The sequence below is a fragment of the Rhipicephalus sanguineus genome, chromosome 5, assembly GCF_013339695.2.
Source record: "Rhipicephalus sanguineus isolate Rsan-2018 chromosome 5, BIME_Rsan_1.4, whole genome shotgun sequence".
Lineage (NCBI taxonomy): Eukaryota > Metazoa > Arthropoda > Arachnida > Ixodida > Ixodidae > Rhipicephalus > Rhipicephalus sanguineus.
In genome coordinates, this window is record NC_051180.1 from 94,772,783 (window position 1) to 94,785,396 (window position 12,614).

Consider the following 12,614-nt stretch of genomic DNA (forward strand, 5'->3'; position numbering starts at 1 on the left):
GCGTTCTTGATGTGTTTTAAGAGGCATAGTTATGCATAAGTTTGCCTATGGGGACACTGGCTGTTGACAGTCTTAAAGACTTAAAAGTGGTCTCTTTAGGTATAATGTAGGTACAAAGCCTCGACCATTCAACAATAATAAATGACCATCATTCACAGAAAATATAAAAAGCTCAGTATAATAGCCATGCAGGGCAGCTACATATACGTATACAACTAATCCATGCACGATGCTTCGCCGTTGGTGCGTGAACACAGAATCTATAGTAACTCCCATTCTCGCAGTGGGCTGGGTGCCTAAATAATGTACTGCACTTCCAGAGCACTGTGACACTTCTTGGCATGCTCAACAAGATCGATCTTCAGATATCAGAGACAGATATTGAAGCTCGCGGCACTGAAATTGGCTAACATTTTAAAACAATCATACAAACAGCAGCGTTTTGGTTTTTCATGTGAACGGTGTTTATTCCTCACGCCGTTCCACACATACATGTGAAGTCCCAGTTCCGGCCAATGTAACCGCGAAGGTTCGTTTTTGTTTTCGTATGCTATGAATAGCAGTCGACCTTTATTCGCCAATTTAGGGTTACTTCAGGGTCACCGCCAATGGAGGTCACCCAGGGCGGTTCATATTTTCTTTCCAGCTAACCTTTCCTGCAATACTGCAACATTACTTTAGTATTACTGTCCCTGCAGTAAGAAAACGTGTACCTGCTTCGCATCCCTCGCGTATCGTTCGGCACCCAGCGACGCAGTTGCGACAGGGCCGTTCGCCTCATACGCACGGACTCATACACACGGAATTGATGCGGAGCACCAGGCGGCAGGCATCGCGCTCATGGAGCTCTTCAATCCCAGCATGCGAAACTTGCAAGACACTACTGCATGCATGCATAGCGCACAATTAAAATGAAACACCGCCGTCTGGCTACACACATACACGGAGACGCTCAACATTTCAACGTCGCCCCTGACTCGGCGTCCTCAAAGATGGCTGCTGCTCGCGCAGTCGCGTCGACTACGCACAAAGGCGCACATAGAGGTGGCACTGATACGTACCCGTGTCTCGAGTACTCCGAAGCATATTTAACTAGTTGGCACAACTGGCTTCGTGGGCTTAAACACGGGGAGATGTGTCGGCCGGAAAAAACACAGACCACCGAGCTCCGCTTCGCGAGCACTGCGCCGTATTCCAATCTGTCTGTGAAAATCCAGACGCGACTGTGTGCACGGCAGCAGACCGGGGGAAAGAAGGGAGGAAGAACGAGAGGATGGGAGGAGGTGATCGGATAAAACGGAAAATAGCGTAATAAAAGAACGACCACGCCGCCGCCGGAACCGGAAACTCTGCATTTTTCTTGCTGGCCTCGTCGCGCCTCGTCGTCGGTGTAGTCACCGCTTCGAGGCTAGTTCCCTTTCTTGGGTTTGGTTCCCTTCTCGCCCGGCGGGCAGCCCCCTCCTCGCCCCGTTTTCACGAGTGTGCGCTTGTCATTCAATGCCCAAAAGCGGCTCCCCATTGGCCCGTTTGAACGGACGCATAAAAAATGGCGGTGCCGCGCGCCGTTCATTGGAGAAAAAGCCTGTTTGGGTTCCCCTCCCCGGGCTCGCGCCACGGCGGCGTACCCCCGCCGCCATGAGGGGGAAAGAGGCGAGGGTGAGAGAGGAGCTTAGTTTGAGCGGTTAGGCCTAGCAGACGGCTGCGGTGGCTCGGCCGCGCCGCGGCGGGGGCCTGTTTTTTGCGCGCCGTGGGATTGCGAAGCTCGACGGAGAGGCCGACGGCGCGCAACCCTTTCGCTCCGCCGCGGGAGCCGTTGGCCGCCGCCGGGAGTCGACAGAGGGGCGCGCGCGCCACGCGGCCCTGGTCTGGCGCCCGCCGAACAGCGAGAGCAGCGAGCACACCGCCGTGTGTGCAGTGCTGTGTGCCGGCGGCGTCTCGTTGTTGCCGGCGCTGTGCAGTGTGTGCTGTGCGCTTCTGTGAGGAAGGGGTATAGTATGCTTTGAACGCGGCTGCGGCTGCCGCCGCTGCAACGCAGCGAGCGACGAGGGCGGAGGCCGCAACACCACGCCGAGCCGCGCGGCTTTGCAGGTGAGTCCATCACCCCGTTTCTTTCTTATCGCAGCCGACACTGTTTGCCTAACCCGAAGCTGTCCTCGACAACGCGTTTTTTTCTTGCTTTTGTTTCGTTGGTTCCTTGTTTTGCACGAGAGTGCGCGACCCAAATTCGTGTCCGAGGTGCACCTCTAACGTTCCACGTGTACCAAAACGCGGCGCGCACGCGTGCGCTGCCTCGCGTCTTTCTCGCTGGGGGAAGCAGCGTCGGGGAGTTCATCTTGGTCATTCTTTCGCTGGTGCTGATCGATGCTACTTCGATTATACTGAGCGAATGACGAAGTGACGAGTCAGCTGTGTCTCGCCGATTTCGGAATCCGCTATAGGGTGCGCTCCCGCCTCTCGCGATCGGGTTATTGCGGGCACGCCGTTCGCTCGCCCACGACCTTCGCCGGTTGGGCAGGTTGCCCTCCGTTCGGTTGGCCTCGACTGATGGACTAATCTTGTCGCACTCTCAGCACGATATCTGTGGCCATGCTCACTCCATTGCGATAGCCGAGGGCTGACACGTTGACTTTTTTTCGCCCTTTTTTATTTTTACTTCATCCTAACGGATGCCACGCACCACCCCCTCATTTCCAATTTTCGAAATGTTTCAAAGCTTGGTATTAAATACTGTTTTATAAGCTCACGTGGTAGTCTGGTGGTGACGACAAGAAATTACGCTGAAGCCGTGCATCCTTTTGTTGAAATCGTGCGTCTTTTTTTGCGACCTCAATATTTTGGCGCGCTTAGCACAGCACTTAAGACATGGTTAGTCATAATATGGCTGTGACTCACGAACTTATTACAGTGTCTGGAGAGAATTGGAAACATTATGAGATGAACGTAGATCGAGTCTCTTACATATATTTCATTATATTTGCCACTCCTCTGGACCCATTGCACGCATTTCCAAAACAAACACACATATCAGCTTCATATGCAGGTTTGTCATTTGGGACTATCACAAAATCCTGTATTTATTAGCCTCGGTGCGAACAGAGCCATATTTTGCACAAACCACCTATGAGCATATTCCACGCGTGCCGTTTAATATACGCGCAGATTACCTCATATTCAGTAGCACATCTCGGTGGGCGTTTGTATGATTGTCTAAAAGCGTGATTAGGCAATATCTCGATAGCATTCCGCGATTGAAAGAAGTGGGAACGTGACAGCCGTTCTATTCTATTATATATATATATATATATATATATATATATATATATATATATATATATATATATATATATATATATATATATATATATATATATTGGCGTCTAATGCTATAGAATCCGCGTGCTGCGTGAGTAGCACAGGAGCATCATAGCAGCAGCGGAACAGCCTCTTTTCACGCCACATTCACTCTTACAGACATCCTTTATACCTCAGATCTTTTGTCCTCAGTAATTCGCCGTTGCTTCGACAATGGCTTGAAGCAATAGCGGGAATGCGAATTCGCGCCCCCATAACATGTATGCACGTTAACTTAACCTGCCGCTCATCTCTGCATTACTTGTCTTGATGCTGTGATATGCAGAAGGGCGCTCGCAGCAGTTGGGAATGTACGTAGCGATTATCGTCACTTCTATCAGAAAACGGAAATGCGAAAGGTCAGCGTCATCTCTTTAAAAATGTGGCGCGCGCTTCAGATGATGACAATGGTGATAGCTGCATCTGCGTCTTCTACATGCTGCTGTGGTCGGGCCTCGAATTACCAGCGTGTCTGCTCCGCTATACCGGATCTGATCTCTGCCATTTCTTTCGCGAGTCATCCGTTATTTGTGTAGCCTGTGGTTGCTGCTTGGGCTGAATAAAACTCAGCTCTGCCTATTTCTCGGTGAGCGCTGTAAATCAGGCGCATGTACGATGTCGCAGTGAAGTCAACGGTCGCGAGGCTTAATTGCACCATTCCGACGCGCAACAGTTGCTGACGAAAAAAAGCGCATTGGCCTGTGTCACTTGCACTGATCCAGCCATGAACCGTGTTTCTAACACGTTCTGTTTGTGTCGTGCTGCGACCTTATATTTGGCGCCCAAGTGAGAATGTGTGTAGACTATCTTACGTATAGCTTTCGGTGCCTCCATATTGGGCTGTAAGCCTACCGTTTTGTATATTTGTATAACTATTAAACGAACCGGCGCATACATGTGCACATAAAGAAGGTTGGGTTGGCGCATTCGACGTTTTATGACTTTATTAATTCAGGTCGCGACATACAAAATTAAGAAAACATTCCTTTAACAGCCCAATGTGGTGGCGCCCATTTATACGTAAAATCGTCTATACTGTTTTCGAGAAAATAAATAGCGCGTCTTTTGTACGCGGGCAAGTGGTTTGTTTTAGTTGTGCCGTATATGGGGCTTATACCAAATGAATTAGGAAACATGTACCGAACCCCAATAAAGGATCTTATCGAAGGCATTTACTTCTTTATTTATTATTGCATTTAGGAAATTGCCTGCTCGCCCTTGATGTTCTGTATAGAGTGAGGGAAAGAATGCGACATTGTATAAAACAGCCAAACAATTCACGATGAAGATGAGGTTTCACGTGAAGATAACTCGTCGAACAAGAAATGTTGCACACGCCCGCGTGTCTTCAAGTCACCTTGTTGAAACGTTGGCTTTAGCAACATTCATTGTTCGATGATTTGCACAAATGTGAACTATATTGAAATACACTTTAAAAAAAAATAAGGTGACAATGGGCATGGAACATTGCATTCGCACGAAAAACATTGGCTAATTAGTCAGACACCTTTCTAAATGATTGTCAAGCGCGAAAGAAAAAACGGAGAAAAAATATCCTTATTTGTATACACAACAACAGGTGCGAACAGCGATCCCAACTGCTCATGTGGAAAAGCGTTACGCATACGACATTTTCTTTATAGCGAAATGGCAACATCGGTTTTTTGTCGAAATCTGTTCGCGGTAAAGCTGTGAATTTTGGCGCCAAAATCGAGAGATTTTTAGCGGCAGTATTCGCGACACAGTACATGTGCTTAAAATTTTATCGTTTTGTCCGACTTTGTTCCAATCTCCTGTTAATACAGAAATCGCGTAGCTGAGTACGAATCGTACCGAAGTACCTGCATGCCCATTGACTTGCTGGGCTAATAAAAAAAATATCTTTTAATACATTCCGATGATTGTGAGCTCTAAAGACTGGTCCCTTTAGCTGCCGGCAAGTTTCTTTACCGCGAGCACTTTTTCTCTACTAAAAGCAGGTTGGGACACTCACGTGAACTTTCGGCAACAACCTTATTTTTATAAAGGTCGCGTACAAGCTTATCATTTAAATCTTACTAAAAAATTGAGAGAATCGCGTACAGGAAGGACAATGAAGTTTTGAAGAAGGGAAAGTACATGTTCGTCCATTTGCGGAATATATTCACATATTACTACGCTCTTCTCTGTCGGCGCATGGGCGCGGCCATATTGGAAGCCCTTGGCTGCTGTACTGACAGTTTGGTATTGTCGCGCGTCGAGGCGGCAATGGTAGTTGGGCATGCTAGTTGCGCAATAAAAGTCGAGTAGAAACAGTTGTATGACCTTGTTTTCGTTATAATAATCACATGATCTAGACATTGCAGTTGACGAATATATATATATATATATATATATATATATATATATATATATATATATATATATATATATATATATATATATATGTGTGTGTGTGTGTGTGTGTGTGTGTTTCTGCGTGCAGCATGAACACTTCACAGCTTTCCAGCTCTGTCTACTGAGTGTGTTTTCAACAGTGAGAACACTATTAAGGACATATAAATTACAGTTGACAGCATATTACGAAACTAAGATCAATAACCCTGGTGGAAGCGATCAGATTCATGCATATTTTGCGCACGTCTTGTAACAGTAAAATGAGAAGCACACGAAACAAAAATCAGTGAGTGCACACAATAGGAGCATGTCATACGGGAAATACTGCACAGGCCACGAATTCGGCAAATGGTTTTATTATTTATGTTGATCAGCATATTTATGTGAAGTAACTAAGTTCACTTTTTAATATTAAACATGCTAATTAGCAATCTTTCAATTTACTAGGTCTAATAATCTTGCTATGTTGTAACTTAGAGCAGAGAGAGAGGGGGAGAGACATTAGCTGGCATTATATCATTCTCCTATAGCGGGCATTTTATGCTTAGGTGGGAAGGGGTCCCAGCACGTCACTGTACAGAGCGCTCCTAAAAATATACTATAAGCCGCAACAAGAACAAGTTTTAAATTAATCTTGCACGATTCTATATCGCTGTGAACTATAGCAGCTCTCCCCCACATCTTTTTGGCTTCGAGAGCAATGTTTAAACGACAATGCGTCTGCCTAACGTCCCCGTCATTTTCACTCTGCACTTACGCGAGGTCTAACGATTCCATTATCATCAGGCCTGGCTGTGTTATGTTCACTAGGCGAGAACATGACCTTCAAGTCACCATGGCGGGAAATTTCCTCACCTTTATCACATCACCCTATATACTCTGACATCATAGACTGCGGTTCTCTGCTTCTTTAGCCCGTCCTCTCCGATAGGCCATGTATAGTGAAATGTCCAGTCCAAATATCCAGTGCAGTCGAAATCTTCCCACAATTTCCATGCGCTGTTTCATTTCTAAATGCAACACCCTTGTACGCCAGGACTGACAAGTTCAAATACATTTTTCCCCGATCCATTGAATCATGGAACTTCGCCCTGACACTGGAAATTTGCCATAAGATGAATTCGCTAAGGCGGTGACGAGTTGCTTGACTTCCGATTCCTAGTTTCGTGTATTGCTTCCCTTGAATAACCACGTCTTTCTTTTTTGTTCTTGTGTTTTGTGTGCGTGGCACCTTTGCCTTTTTGTACCTCACTTCTGCGATAACCCTCTTAGGCTTGCAGTATGTAAAAATTTTTTTTTCAATATTTCGCTTCAGTTTTCTGGAAGGCGGCACTGAGTCAGGAGCGTGGTCCTGCAGGGTATACACCGGACACGTGCTCCCTCCCAAAGTTTCTGTTAATCAGTATAGCTTGCATAAAACGAAGTGTCATAGCAACAAACATCTGCGTTTCCATAGTCAGACAGAAGGTTATAGGCCTATAGTTATCAACATTATTTATGCTATACACCAAATAATAAAATAGCTATGTACGTACCACAGTAGCAAAAAGATTAAAGTTAGTTCAAAAAAATTTTTTTTGGCATACGAACCAAATGTTGTGCCTTGAAGCCAGAGGGTCACCTCCATTGGCAGCCAATCCGCCTTTTCCATTTTCCTGGGCTGCCCTCTGCTGTTTTGATAAGGTTTTGATAGAGACCAGGACTACCGGTATTGCAAGAACGAAAGCCTTCGAGATTAAGACCCGTTTCGCGACTTTTCCACTAGGGGAAGAGCGCATTCGTCTTGGCATCGTGAAAAAGGCGGATTCTGCTGTACTTTCGTTAGACCTGGTTTTCATTCCCTCCGTCACACCCTATATGGACCAAGTGATCATAAAAAACGAGACAATCTGGCCGGTGCAACGTAAATTTGTCGTGTAATGCAGCTTTGCCACATGTTCCTTGACCAAGTATGCCAGCGTTCATGAGGGAGCGCAGTTATATTTCTTGTATACCGTTTCGTTTGGCCCTCTCAGTAGCGTAACAAGTGAATGTGACATTATGTTGAAGCGTGGACGCAAACGTTTTGAATATTATAACGTGAATCTGCTATTGGGATCGGCCGGGCCAAACCCTGTTGTTTCCTTATTGTTTGATGAAGGTTTCGGTTAGCAAATTGCCACTTATACGCGGAGAGATGGAGAGAGAAAACAGCATTACAGAATTTAAACGCTAATTCCAGGCCAACGAAGCAGGAGAATGGGTCAAATTGAAGGGTCCATCTCCAGGTAAAACGTCCAGGCAGCCATTCCCACATGATCAAGCTTTACGCAGCATTGCTGCGAAAACGTGAGGTTATTTCATTTGGTAACATTTCATCACTCTTTCTTCTTTGTTTAAGTTCTTGCTTCTTTGTCTGTTTGTTACTCTTAGAAACGATGACAAAATTTTGATAATCCACCGCGAATTGTTTATTGTCGTGTGGCAAACTGCAAAACTCTATTCCAATTATTTAAGAGCTTTCAGTAAATGCAAACAGTTTCAGTAATGAGCATAGGCACACAGAAATTTCATTATGGCATCATTTACTTGTACTTTGGCTCGTTTGTTTATCGTTTTAGCGCAGCTTAGAAACCGTGAATGTCATGTGCCTCACCGAAGTCGCCATATTAGTTTTAAGTATAGAAGTTGTCTACGCAGGCGTTCCTGCACAACACACGAGCATTTAGTTTTTCAACTATATCTTTATTGTGCATAACTACTTTCGGCGTCCAACTTCAGCATGAAATCGACAGAACAGTGGTCTCTCATTCGATGTCGTGTCGTTTGATAGTTTCCGGGAGCGCCCTTGAGAAGGGTGTGGCAAATGCTCAGAATACGTGCGATGACCAGCCTGATGACTGTGACTGCATCTTGACAACGAGACCCAAAGGCCACACCACATCCCTCGGGGCTGTCGTGTAAGATACGCCGTAGGAAGTGAAGGAATGTATATTCGTACAAGCAGCATCAGTCGCCTTATGCCTGGATTAGGAGCACTGGACAGCCTTCACAACTACGAGAGTTCTTTATACGGCAAAATGCCTGGGAACGAACTTACCATTCTCGCTCGTTGTGAATGGCGTTGATAAGGTATTACGTGACTGCGAGTCTGAATATAGCAAAATTGAAGCAGAGAACATTACAAGACGGACCACTTGCACTTCTCTTTAATAGAGTAATTGTGCAAGCCTTTACTATAGGGCCTGCAGCGTTACGTGTAAGCTTGTACAGATGACTGTTATCCTTGTGCAGTCGTTTATGCATGCAGAATATCGCATGTGCAGGTTACTCATATGTACTCCACGGATTGGAGATAACCGTGTGGCAGCTCTCAGCTTGATGTAAGCCGTTGATAAACTGAGAGAAATTGTGTTAGTGAAAACTTGAAAGCGTGAGCCTTCCATCTTGGATTTCATGGCACCGATGGCGACATGTGTGTGACTGCATGGATTTCACGGTATAGCACTGCGCTATGTTATTGGCGGACTAAAATGGCTAATGGCAGGCAACAATCACACGCACACACAAAAGAGACGCTAGCTGCTCTGAACAGAGTCTAAAATACATCGCGGTGAATAAACGAATCTTTATCGAAAGCATAGACTAAAACTTCTTATAAACGTTGAAGTAAAGAAACGCTAAAATCAATTAGCTACCGAAGAAGCAAGAATAAAATGCAGGAAGACAAGTTATCGCACAAGCACGTTTAGCAAAGGCACACTGTGTTGACAAGTCGCTAAGCAAGGAATGTCGTTGGAGTCACCATTTCGACAATTGTATGCTTAATAACTTGTGTCAGACCAACATCAACGACTTATGCCACTTGAAGCCTCCATCTGAACCTGTTCATCTAGCTGTCTTGTTTGGACAGACACACAAATTTGCCTGTCGTAATTTCGGGATCTCTGAGCTGTTTGTCTTTCGGCAACGCAGCGCAGAAAAATTGAATGAAGCTATTAATATGGTGGTGAGCAGCGGTTGTCGTAGCATAATGGCCATGTTTTAATATCTTGTCTACTTGTGTACTATACTAATTATGTACAATTAAAGTCTGTTTCGTTCAGCAAAACCAGGGCTCACTTGAGACATAAGGGTTGTTCTGTTTTGCTCGATATTGCAGATATATATTACAAATCTCTACGAATCACATTCCGCTTTCGTTATGGCTCTGTGATGTGTGCTTGCAGGGACTGCTTCTTTTGTGCATAAAACTTGTCTTAATTGTCACAAAAACGATGCTTTTTTGCGTATTCTGGTGATATTTTGCACTATGGTATTACTCCGAATTAATACGTCAGACGAATCATATGGTGCTTAAAACATCTTGAATCGGTGGCAGAAAATGAGGATAACGTTCCATTCGATGCCAAGATTCAGTAATAAATTATCGTTATCTCTCGTGTCTTTTTGCCATCCCTGGCCACATACTATAAAATTTTAAATTCAACGAATACATTTGAACAGGAAATGATCAACCATTTTGCTACGAATGCAGAGCTTTCAGGGTCAAACTTATGAAATTGCAAGCATAATGACCTGCGATTTTCATACGAAGAAAAATGAACAACCACCGTCATATCTGCTGATCGTAGTTTGAGAAACCATGCACTGGGGCAGCCCTCATCGTGTCAGTTCACAACACAGTGTGCATCAACGGAGCAAACACTTTTAGCAAGTGTTTTATTGAACAAAGCGGATCAACATGTTGCGAAATCCAAACTATAGCAGTATGCATTGAACGTATTCTCGAGTTTTTCTAATAGAAACGCGAGTTGATGCTTTCTAAATCCTCAGCTTTCCGAGATGAGGGCTTGTGAAGTCTTGGCAGTGATAGAAGTGCTGCTCCAATTGCTCCAAACTGCTGCAAAAAAGAAATGCTGCTCCATGCTGCTCCAAAGAGTAATTTTTGTTAGTAACTGCTGCGAACCTGCTCCGAAATGGAACTGGGAAGGTGAAAACAATGAACTTTAACTGTGTGATCATCTGGCGAGCCTAAATAAAACCAAAAACAAGCTCTGTACTATCATCCTAGCGCTTGTATACTAGCTGCATACTAGCGTTGTCAATATATATCTCATTTAGCAATACATTTGTACCTGACAAGCAGACTGTTTTGGTGAAATGTGTGCAAGATTAGTTCAATATCATACTGATACTGCCGCTGTTACAAATGTGATGTGTGACTTAGATTTATCGCTTTATCAGCTTTGACCTCTTTTGTGCCACAAGAACAGGCATTTTAAGTCCTTATGTAGCTCATTCAGTTGCTTTTTTAGGGGCGAAGCTCCTCTTAGTCTAACCTTGTCACGCGTCCGGCGTCCGGCGTAAGGCGTAACCGGCCCATCACCGATCCTTTGCAAACTGCCCACTACTTCGTCTTTGCAAACATCCCACTACGATCCATCACCGATCCATTACTTCACCGACCATAAAGCCGTTATAATGAAAGGGGAGCGGAAGCCACCTTTGCAAACTGCCCACTACTTCGTCTTTGCAAACATCCCACTACGATCCATCGCCGATCCATTAGTTCACCGACCATAAAGCCGTTATAATGAAAGGGGAACGGAAGCCACGTCTAGCTACTTACGATTAATAAAATTTCTTGTATAAATATATACAGTGTTTGTCACGTCTTTGATGATATACTGGGCTATCGCTTTGATTACTGCTGGGCGAAACCACTGAAGATTTCACGGTGTAACCATGATTGCTTCAGGAGCTTCGCCCAAGCTCTTCATCATTCACCCGTGGATATGCTGTGAATTTTTTTTAATTTTCAGTGCAGGCTATTTTGGTGAAATATGGAAATTACAGATTGCTTTGATCTCGTACCGTTTATAAACTGCTTCTTTGGTGATGGTTATATGCGATTGTGGTTACCTTTATAATTTGGTGTTCAGCTTTATAGCTTTTATATAATTCTGCCACAAGGACTGAAAAAATCCGTAAACAGGGGGTGGGTGCTGGAGCCGACGTTTCGACGAGTGGACTTGTCTTCTTCAAGAAGCCTTGAAGAAGACAAGTCCACTTATCGGAACGTCGGCTCGAGCACCGACCCCCTGTTTACGGATTTTTTCATCGCAAGCTTCCATCTTCCACTTCCTGCCGTTTTTGGATTGCAACAAGGACTTGTATTTTAAATATATAGGTCATCTTCCTTAGTGTTTAATTACCATCCATCTGCTTAATAGTTTTTTTTTCAATTAGCACTGATTATTATATGTGCAATATGTTTAATAATAAATATTAATGTTTATGAAATGCTTCAATGATGCTTTAAACTTCAGGAGTCGTATGGAATATTTTGCCATCTGCTCCAAAAACACCAATTGCTTCTCCAAAGCAGCATTTTTCTGCTCTAGAATTTTCTCCAAACGGGAAAATGTCACTTCCATCACTGAGTCTTGGTTGTGCTCCCATCTAGGTCTCTAAAGTACAGAGCTGGCGAGGGACAAATTATATTTACGCGACCATGCGTGTCGTAAAAGAACATTGGTGATGCCTAGCTGCGTTTTGACAAGGAGCAGCAGGCATTAAACAGCGAATAGACAGGAGAAGTTAATGCCTCTGGATCATTCGCTTGGGTAAAGCATCGTGCTGTGCCGGGCCTGTGACTGAATGGCTGCCTTCATATACTTCAGCATACGAAGTTAGGTCGGCATCGTACATTGTTTTAAGGACTTCGTGACTACGCCTCTACACTGTCAGAAGCTCCTCTTTGGCGTGCCTCGGGTGTTTCAGGTTACGCTAACAGTAAGACTTGGACTTGCATTCCTTTAAGGTTATGTGTGCATGGGCGGTGGCTGCATAAGAATGCAACGGATGCTCAAGTAAGAAGACGATCCCGTATGTAAGGCTCCAAG

The 12,614-nt window shown here is 44.7% G+C and overlaps 1 long non-coding RNA gene across 1 annotated transcript in view; it reads left to right on the plus strand.

Moving 5' to 3' along the window:
* The first annotated feature begins 1,501 nt into the window (after positions 1 to 1,501).
* Positions 1,502 to 12,614, plus strand: part of LOC119394004 (uncharacterized) — a 160,084-nt gene continuing 148,971 nt past the window's right edge. The window contains exon 1 of the long non-coding RNA XR_005184033.2: positions 1,502 to 2,088. This is a non-coding gene — a long non-coding RNA (uncharacterized LOC119394004). The remainder of the gene's footprint in view (positions 2,089 to 12,614) is intronic.